The sequence below is a fragment of the Pteropus alecto genome, unplaced genomic scaffold, assembly GCF_000325575.1.
Source record: "Pteropus alecto unplaced genomic scaffold, ASM32557v1 scaffold157, whole genome shotgun sequence".
Classification (NCBI taxonomy): Eukaryota; Metazoa; Chordata; class Mammalia; order Chiroptera; family Pteropodidae; genus Pteropus; species Pteropus alecto.
The window spans coordinates 2,123,314-2,133,667 of record NW_006440626.1 but is presented as its reverse complement, the minus strand read 5'-3'; the positions used below and the strand labels follow the sequence as shown (position 1 = coordinate 2,133,667).

The 10,354-nt window shown below is 55.0% G+C and overlaps 1 pseudogene; it reads right to left on the bottom strand.

The window, feature by feature from the left end:
• Positions 1–10,202: 10,202 nt before the first annotated feature.
• Positions 10,203–10,321, bottom strand: LOC112484278 (annotated as a pseudogene).
• Between the last annotated feature and the right edge of the window lie 33 nt (positions 10,322–10,354).

The following is a 10,354-nucleotide window of genomic DNA, read 5'->3' as shown; positions in this document are numbered from 1 at the left end:
GGTGCCGCCCGGGGCCCCGAGCGGCTGGGACGTTGGGGACCCGTGGCCTGGTTTTTCTGTCCCTGGCAGCTGTCGGGTGTGTCGCTTGCGGGCGGTGTCTCGGGACCCTGGCTCCGAAACGTCCTCTTTCTGGAGTGGGCTCCACGTCCCCGCGGGCGGGGGTGCCAGTCGCGGCCCAGCTGGCCTCAGTCTCCGCATCTGTTCGATGGGGCGGCCCGTCTGCGCCCCGCCGGGAGGACCGGGTGCCCGGCGGCCCCGCTCCGCCCTCCTGCGCGACTTCTGGGGGCCGGGCTCTCACATCCTAGGGGGCCGTGCGCACCCGGCCGGGGCGCGAGACTGTCATCCGCGGGCCGGGTGTCCACTAAAAGACGAGAAGATGGCGTCGGGCACTGTCCCAGCCGGGACCGAGTGGCCGCGCACCTGCGGAGGGCCGGAGACGGGCTTCGTTACGGCACGCGGGGGAAGTCCGAAGCAGGAACTTGGGCGAGCAGGGCGCGGCCACCACCCCACCTGCCCGCGACCTGCACAGGTGCGCTCTGCACAGGTGCGCCCGCGGGCAGCGGCGCGCGAACCGGCCGGGGCCCCGCGGCCTGCTCTTGGGAACCGGGAGGCGGCCGGCCCGCTCTCGGCGCTTGGGCGGCCGCAGGGCACGTTCCATCTGGTGACCGTCAGGGGTCCCGCCGCCTGCTCCTTTGGGCCCATACAAGCTCTTGGGGGAGGTCAGGGCTCAGGGTCTCGCGATGCATTCAGGCCTCCTGGGTGCGAATCGCTTTGTAAGCCGTTCATTGTTACTGTAATTTTTGCTAGAATGAGCCACCCCGGGGGGGCGGGACGTTGTTGTTGTGTTTTGAGCTCTTGTTGTTGTTGCTGCTGTTGTAACATTTTCGAGCACCTGCTGCTTCTGGGCTCTTGAAACGGTTTCTTCGGTTGCTTCGCCCCAGCTCCCCAGGAGGGGGGAAGGTTCTCAGCCCATCCTTCCCCCATTAGGAAGGGGACAGACTGTTGAGCTGTGTGCTGGTGGGTTTCCCAGGACGGGACTCATTTTACAGGTGGAGAAACTATGACTCAAGTTGCAAGAGGCAGCTTGGCTGCTGTCTCGTAGAAGTCCAGAGCCATGTGGTGGAAGCCAAGTCAAAACCCTCCCCTGGGACACTTTGTAGTCCAGCTCTGAGCCTCAGTTTGCTCATTCTTTAAAATGGGTCCATGAAGTATCCCACCAGGTGTAAAGATCACCCACCCAAGTGTTAGCAGCTTCCCTGGAGTTAATGCTTGACCTTGTTTCTATTTATTTTGGGCATGCCTTATGAAGAAATTCTTAGGACTAGCACATTTTTGTACTCATTGGCACAGTTCTGCACGTGTCTTCAGACCTGTCTGAGGCAGTGGCTGGGCCTGGGCCCCCATGTTGATACCTGGCTGCTGTGTGGCGTTACTCTTCCCTGCCTTCTCATTTCTTTTCCACTCTTCTCTTCTTACCAGGATTTGGGGATTTCCCACCATCATCTGAATCGCAAGGTCACAGGGGAGTGTCACTGAATGATTTAGCTGTGGCTTTTCCAACCTTACCAACATAAGGTTGAGCAAGTTTGGTTTTGCTTTTGGTTTAAAATGTCTGAAGTGACCTGGGGGAGACTGGCTTCCAAGCTGTCATTTCAGCCAGTGGCTCAGAATGTCCCCCTGAGCAAGGGAACATATTTAGTCAATCTTCTAAATTGATCATTGGTTGATCTTTTTTTTTTTTCTTTTTGGTGAGAAATATCTTAGTGGGAATATTAATCCAAGCAGCCGGGATCCTGTGCCACCTTCCATGGGCTGGTGTGAGACCTAAAACATGGAGTATGCTGAGCATGGTCCCTGTGGGTGTCACACTCATCCTAATTTGCCATTTCAGCTCAATTGCCACCTTTTCTGAGAAGTGCGTCTAAAGGTGCAGCCCTCCCACACCCACCAGCTCCTCTGTCTTAGGACCTTATTTTACTGTTTTCGGGACACTAAAGGCAATGTAAAATGGCCCGCTTTGGCTCACTTGGTGTGACTTATGTTAGCCTGCAGCTCTGTGGGAGCGGGAGCTCAAAATTCATAGTTACAGTCTGGGCACGCGGAGGAGAAGCCAGATCGAAGGCTGTAGCACGTCATTGTCCATGTTAGTGCTTAGTAGGTGTAACAGGCGGGTTTGCTGAGCTGCAGGGGAACCAGAGGGCAGTGTTAGCCCATTTTGCCATCTCTCGTCATCTCTAATAAACAGAAGGGGTTTTGGGGAAGGGCTCTGTCTAGCCGGGTGTCGACGCTGTGACCTCAGAGGCATTTTTTCCTCTCCCTGGAAAGCATCCTGTTTGTAGTGAAGCTATTAAGTGTGTAGACAATTAATGGCTTCTTGCTTCCCCTACCGCGGACACAGTGGATCCCACGAGAGTCCAGCTGTTTTTCTCTCTGCTCAGAACAATTCCAAGAGGTTTCAAGGAAGTCCCCGGCACGCTCTGGTTTTGTTGTTGGCGGCCACCAGGAAGCCTGCAGCGGGTCCAGGGTGGACGTGTGCAGCTGCCCCCTTGTCTCTTTGTCCTGCCTCGGTGGGTTGGGAAGAAATAACTGAACGTAAGCAGATAAGGCCAGGGCCTGCCTTCCTCGTTGGCCCACAGGCAGGAGCAAGGCCAGGCCTGGTGGCCAGGGCACTGGGCGGGCTTGGGGAGGGCAGCTGATTTTCCTAGTGTCAATATTAGGATGTGACAACACAAAACACCCACTGGGCCTCGCTGGGCACTGCATGGTAAACCTGTTTTTCTGGAGGTGGGAGGAGACACGCGGTCACCCAGATTCAGAGGAAATGCAAGCTCTAGAGTGAAAAGCCCACCTGGCTGTTTGTGGATGCTCACTGTGCTTTGGAGATTTTAGGTTGAGAGTTCTTGATTTTGTTTTCTTTTCCCAAGAGAAATGATCTGTGTGTTTCTGTGGCTTGGAGCTCTGCGAAGTGACGGCAATGTCTATGGACTCACCACGTACAGACGATGTGGCAGGGACACCCAGGTCTGACCCCGGGTGCTGGGCATGGGTGTGGCGCTCTCCGGAGCTCCTGACTCACTGGACGTGGCTTCCCATTAGCGAGCACCTGCTGTAGAGCATGCGTGCGCGGTGCCTCCTTCCCGCAACTCCACTCCCTGCTGGGCTCTCACGCCTGTCCTTCATGGAAAGTGAGGGTGTGTCCAGTCCAGGGTCCCCCAGCCAGGACTTGCCTGTCACTGTGAGCCCAGCTCCCCCATTCTGTTTTACAGTGTGTGGTCTGGCTCCGCCCCCAAGCTCAGTTCACTGGATCCCGGCACCGAGCTGGGGCAGACAGGCAGGTAAACATTTAATGAGACCGTAATGGGCTAAGTGCCCAATGCAGAGCTGTTTACCCAAGGTGCTGGGACAGGCAGATGAGGAGCAGTTGAATCCAGGGAGGTGGGGAGGAGCTGAGTTCTGGGCCAGGCCCTGAGGAGGGAGCAGGTAGCAGGCAGCAGGCAGCGGGAGGATGTAAAGGTGGGGTTGAGGCTTCAAAAAGGGTGGGGTGAGTCTGGGGAGGCTTGGCCCCATGGGGCAAAGGGCCTTGTGCCAGTGAGGAAGTGGGAACCCCCAAGATTGCTGACTGTGTGTATGTGGGTGAGTGTGTGTGTGTGTGAGGATCCAGTGAGTAACTGAGAGCCCCCTCAGAAGACATTGAGAGGAGACCCCAATCTGGAAGGAAGGAGACACTGGGGTTCCCCCTCTCTGAGCACCCCAGCATCTGGGCTCAGCAGGGCCTAATCCTTCACTTACTTTAAATACTTTTTAAATACGTACTTTTTAAACTTAAACTGCAGACCGGGTGGTATCTGGGCACGCGGATAATGGTCCTGGGAAAGCAGAGGGGTCCCCTTTCTGGCCTGCACGAGGACTCGGTGGACTGGGACTTGCCTATGACTTGCAGAATGGGCCCCCCAGGTTTTTCTTGCCTTGTTCCCCCACCCGTTTTGTGCTCATCTCGTCGAGCTCTTTATTATAACAATATCACAGGACGGGTGGCTCATAAGCAATGAAATTTTAATATCTCACAGTGTGGCTGCTGCAAGTCCAAGGTCGGGGTGCCACAGACTTCCTGCAAGGAGCGCACTCCTGGACCTCTTCCGGAAAAGCGCTAATCCAGTTAGCAGAGCCTCCCGGGGGTCCTACCTCCGGATTCCATCCCCATGGCCGTTAGGTTTTCAACATGCGAATTTGGGAGGGACACAAACATGCAGACCACAGCCAACTGATTTAAAATTACATCCAAAATCAGTCATCCAGAGAATTATGGATCTGTTACACTCTACAGTGTGAGGTATTCTTATAGATGTTCCAGAAGGAAGAGATATAAAAGACTCTCCCCAGTGAGGAATCAGGGGTCCCTAGGGGGCTAAGGAATTTGTCCGAAGTCACATGGCCACACTGGCCTAGGCCCCAGCCGTGTGTCGCTTGGCACTGCCACTTTCCTCCAGGGCGCTCTTGACCGCTTGTCTGGGTCTACACCAGACCAAGGGCCAGGCTGGCATTCTTTGACGAGGGAGAAACACGTTGGCCCTTTGGCTCATCTCTCTTCGACATAACCTGACACGAAATAAGTGGAAACGGCTTTGTCACGCGGGGCAGGTATAAGGGCGGGCACAAACACCAGCACACCTGCTTCTCTCCAAGTTCCTAAGGGTTCGCTGTGAAATCTGAAAAACTCAGCGAAGTGTTTCACTGGAGGTATGAAGATTTGCCCGCCTTGCCCCTTTGCAACGCTCCGAGGGTGTCAAGGTTCGAAAGCTTTGACTTTCGCCCCAGGGTCCTTGTCATCCCTTGTTGGATCCTTGTGTGGAGAGGCGGCCACGTGCCCAGGATCACATAGTACAAAGCCCACAAATGTATTGCTGGGGTTTGCAGTGAGGGGGTGACATGTTTAATTACAGAAGTAATGAAACTCTCACCAGAGGTAGAACGAAAGTCTGTCCCTCCACCCTTGCCAACCACCTTTGAAGTCCACTGGCATCTCCAGATCTCAGTAGCGCTATCAGGTGACGCATTTTCTTGCAAATCTTCCGGGTATTTCCATTTATATATAACATGTAACCAGTGAAATGTATACATTCGCCTAAATGGTGTCACAGCTGGCTTCTCATCTTGCTTGTGTCTGTCACTCAGCAGCTCACTGACTTCTTGCCACTTCCCTATATAGAGACTCACGTCCTTCCATTTTTGTGGTGGCCAGCCTGTGTGGATTTGGGGGAGGAAAAGGGCTTGGTTTTGTGCCTTGCTAACCCGAGCAGGGGCTCCCTAGCTCCCTGAGTCAGGTCCGGGAGGCGGGGCGACCTTAGGACCTAGAGCTGAATCGGACTTGCGCAGCTCCAGCCAAACTTTGACCTAAACTGCAGCTACAAAGAAAGTATGTCCTGGGGTTAAAGACCACGTTTAATATAGCTCCTTCCCCTCGGATGTGTGACAAACCCTTCTCTGCCAAACCTCAGCTTCCTCATCTGTAAGGAGGGGATGATGTTCCTCCCTCCCATGGAGTTAAAACTGTAAAGTGCTATGAGATGCTGGATGGGCACACACGTGGTTTACCTTCGTTTTCATGCAGCCTCACCCCTCAGGCGCTCAGAGGGCAGGGTGCTATCAGGAATAATGACGCGTTGGTCTGAGTTTTGTCTGCGTGTATCGGCCCATTTGCCGGGTCAGTGTATATTGGAGCCGGGACGTGGGTGGTAGTGTATGGCGAAGAGGCCCTGGATTTCCTTCCTCCACCCTCTCAGGCCCTCCATCTGTGGCGTGGGGCAAACAGTCCCCTCCTGAGGGAGGCGGGACTCAGTAGATGCAAACACAAATGATGTGGGGTCACCAGGAGCCCTCGGCCATGAGAGAGCAGTGCTTGGTGAGGCTGCTGGAAGCCAAGCCACGCGAGACTTCTTGTCCCCGCCCACCCCACCCCAGTGGATGGCTCTGCCTGCGTCTAGGTTCAAGGTGGATCTGGCCAGTCCCTGTGGTTCAAGGAAGAGGAGGGCTTTACTGCGGGTGGGGTAGCAGTACTGAATGGCTGTGGCTCCAAAGGTCCATTCTAAGAGGCCGAGTTCCAAATTAGTGACCCCCCCACCCTGCCGCCCCAAGGTGAATTTTCAACTTTCTTTTTGCTTGACATACCTCTGCCCTTAGCTTTTCTCTCCCTCTACCTCCTTTTTCTCCCTCCTCCTTTTTTTGCCCTCCAGTTACTTCTCCATCACTTAACGGGAGTCAGCCTCAAACACGCCGCCTTGGGCATCTGCAGGTTCACACGGCGGAGGCTGGAGGCTGTAGTTCCTCTGCCAGGTGGTGAGGGGGCGGGAGGAGGTGGTGGGGGTTGGGTGCTTGATTTCTGAAATAGACCTTAAAGACCAACATCTCCATTTCAGACCAGGTCAAGCTGTTCACTTGAAACAGTGATTTTTGCTTTTCTTGAACCAGCATGTCGTACATGGTAGTAAAACTTTAGGAGGACAAAAGAACGTAGTAAAAATTAAGTCTTCCTCCCACCTGCGTCCCGGAGATGCTTCCTTCCCTGCTCTCTCCCTCAGGAGGTGGTCTGTGAAGACAGAAGCTTGTGTGATGCCTTTGTGTTTACACAGTTAATGACAAACTCCCTCCTTGCTGTGTTCTTGGAGCCACAGTGCTCCTACAGGTCCACTGCTCATCTTTTTCGGGGCTGCCTGGTATGTGGGGGTTTATGCAGGATACGTTTCTGGAAGTCAAAGGTCACGTGCATTTGTGACTTTGATGGATTGTCCTTGTGAAGTTGATCTCCAGAGGAGCAGGAACTGGCCGGTCCAGGGTGGGTCCACGGTGAGGGTTGGGGACCCTGGCTGCTGCCTGGCTTCTTGCTCCCTCTGTTGGTTCTTCAACCAGCTTTGGAGCCCCTGAGGGGCCAGTGTCGCATGGTTTAACCCTCTCGGCAGTCTAGGAGGTTGTGCTGTCCCCATGCAGGGGAGCCTTCTCTGAGCTTGGCTCAGGTCCTGGTCGCACGGCAGTGGTGGAGCTGGGACTGGAACCTGGGTCTGTCCTTTTGAAGTCAGGGCTTTTCTGCTTGAGCGCTGGGAGGGGCAGGGCCGGTGGCTGGGATGAGTGTGGGTGGGAAGCCCCAGTGGAAAAGACCGGGGACCAGGATGTCCCAGCTGGGCCCACCCAGCAGCCAGTGTCCTGGCACCTAGGACTCTAGTGACCAGGTGGCATCGATGGAGCCCCAAAGGTATCAGCTGTTCCTACTTTGCTGACGTGAGACGAGGCTGGGTTTGGGGAGACTGAGGGTCCACCCTCCAAGGAGGGGCCAGCTGTTTGCATCCCATCGTGTGTGTGTGTGGGGGGGAGGAGCGTGAACCTGCGGCCCGTGTGTGTGTGTGTGTGTGTGTGTGTTGGGGGGAGGAGCGTGAACCTGCAGCCCATTGGAAAGAGTCATCCTTCCTCTCTTGACCCTCCCCGTGACCCGTCTGGTCCCTTCCACCCTCTGGACCTTGGTTTGCCCACCTGTGAAATAGAAATTGTCAAAGTCCCGCCTGGGTCTGAGGGTTCCCCACCAGGAGGTTGAGCCCCCTCCCCTGCCTCCTCCCGTAGCCCTGACCTTGCTGTCTTTTGCTGAACATCTGCTACGTGTTGCACCAGGTGAGGGATCTTTACTCACTTGACTTTGAAGCAACCCCTGGGGAGAGATCGCCTTTCCCAGTCCCTGATTTGGAAACTGAGCTCAGCCGGGAGCTGGTCCAAGGGCAGAGCTGTTTGCTCAGAGCAGACTGGCCAGTCCAGGGCCAGCCGTCCCTCTGTGTCCTGAGTTCCGCAGGTGTCCTCACGGCCGTGGGGGCGGCCGTCGTCTTCTCGGGTTAGATTTGCATCCTGGCCTCTGTGGGTAACACAGGGTTCCTGGCTGGTTTTTCCACTGAGTGTGTAGGCGGGTTAAGAGTGTCGGCTGCAGCCCGGGTGGGGACACAGGGTTAGGTGTGCCTTCCTTTCACCAAAGGAGCGTTTTAAACCACTCGTTTGCAAATCTGCTGGAAAAAATAGATGCTTAAAACCAGGCAGGGCTTCTGGACCTGCAGCTGCCGCGGCCTCAGCGCTCGGCTTTGTCTAGTTACTTGACAGACGTTTCTCTGCTCTTCGCTGGGGACCAGAGACTAAGAATACATGCAGCCCCTGTCTTGTTACCTGTTTGCTCTGTGTCAGGCACATTAACACGGTTTGTCCTTCGCATCCGCCTTGTGAAACGGGTATCGGTGAGGAGTGAGGAAGCTGGAGATGGAGAAGGTCGCCACCCAGCAGCCTGGCTCCAGAGTCCATGCCGTAAGCCATCACAGATGGAGAAACAGCGACGGCCGGTGTGTTCGGCTGCAGATAGAAGGGAGCAGAGCGGGGGGCTGTGGGAGCCCGACTCTGGGATCTGGGAAGGGGCTGCTAGAGCTGAGTTCTTTAGGGACCATTAGGAACGGGCCAGTAAGGGGAGGCTGAGGACGGCAACCAGCAGGCACGGTCCATGCAAAGTCTTGGAGGCTTGACCTGTTGGGGCACAGTTACAGAAGCGCCTGGTCTTCGGTGTGGCAGGGACAGGGTCCAAAGTGACGGTGGCAGGGCTGAGGCTGGTGAAGCGGCCAGGGAAAGAAGCGGGGGGTGCTGATAGCAGTGTGGCGTGACTCCCGAGGGGACTAGGAGTCGAGTGGAGCTGTGACAGGGTCAGATAGGAGGCAGCAGCTTAGGAATTAGATTGGAGAGAGCCCAGCCCAGTTGGAGACTAGAGAGAAGCAAGGTAGCAAGAACAGGTCCAGCACTGGCCCCCCACCAGGGCGCCGGGGCAGCTGGGCGGAGCCAGAAGTGGGAGGCTGCTACTCCAGGTCCCAGCCACACTCCGCGCTCCCACTCAAATACCGTGTCTGGCTGGGGAGCATTTAATGAGGATCCTTACACAGGGCTTGTCGGTGCCGGACAGACAATACTAGATGCTCAAACATCAGCCAGGGTTGTAACAGGTGGTTCATGCTGGTTCTTGCCTGGGAAAGGAGCCTTGTTAGTTTGGGACCATTATTCCCACTTAACAGATAGGGAAACAGCGCCTTGACCAAGATCCCACTGCCCTTCTGGAGTGTGGGTGCTTGGACCCCAGCTCAGTGGGAATCTGGAGCCCGGGGGACAGTCTGCTGTCTGGTCCAGGATGATGGCTCAGATGGGGAGGTCCAGCAGTGTCTGGGAGACCCACAGAAAGGTACAGACTCAGGCCCTGCCCCAGAACAGTTCAGTCTGCTGGGGGAGGCACACCCCGCCCCCCGCCCCCACGCTCGCTATCCACTCCTAGAGCTAGTCAGACACATTCGGGCCTCAACTCCAGCCTGGCCAAGCTGCCAGTGGTCACTGTCCTTGGTCAGGCTCCTGTCCCTATAGGACTTGGGCTCCTCATCCCATTTGGTGCTGAAAGAAAGACGGATTGTCTGTTGGGGGCCGAGGGATAATGGGACAGTGGGTCAAGGTAAGGCTCAGGGCACATGTCTAGCGAAGTCCCCTTGAGGCCCCTTTCAGCGGGGATTTCCAGGGGAGCATGGCACAGCCTCTGGGAAGAGAGCAGGCCCCTGCTCGGGGAGTGGGGGAGGTTGGAGGGGGAGAGAGAGCTAGAAGGCCGATGCAAATGAGGTCCGGGGGCGCTTTCCCTGGGACATGGTCATTTGCATAGACACCGAGTCCGGTCACAATTCCTTATGGCCCACCCTAAGGCAAGCTCAAGTGCATGTGTACACACACCACTCACAGTATGCCTCGTTGTAAATATCTCATCCACAAAAGTCATCTCGATTTGTCTGGGTCTTTTATGTCCTTTAATGGAGTTTAAACATTTTTTCCGTGAAGATTTTAAACATCTTTTATTAGATTCATTCTTAGCCTTTGTATTTCTGTAAGTACGTATTTCTTTCCCACTATATTTCTGGCTGCTTTGTGAGGATGCGATTAATTTCGGTATGTCGATCTTGGATCTGGCCACCTCGAAACTCCTGGTAGTTCTAGTCACTGGTTCTCTACATGTTCTTTTCTGCTAAAAAAGCTTTGCTTTCCTTTCTTTCGTTAAAACAATCACATTTTCTTTTGCTGGTTTGAATGTTACACATTGATTCTCTTAGAAGTTTCCTGTAGCTTGCTAAGACTCATTTGCGATTTACTTTTTTATTTTTTCGTTTTAAAGCCTACAGCACCCTGTATTCCCAGGCGGTCTCCAATCCAAGTACTGACCAGGCCCGATGCTGCTTAGCTTCCGAGATCAGACGAGATCGGGCGGATTCAGGGTGGCATGGCCGTAGACTCAGTTTAATTCTAGCTTAAATCAACTTGTCAT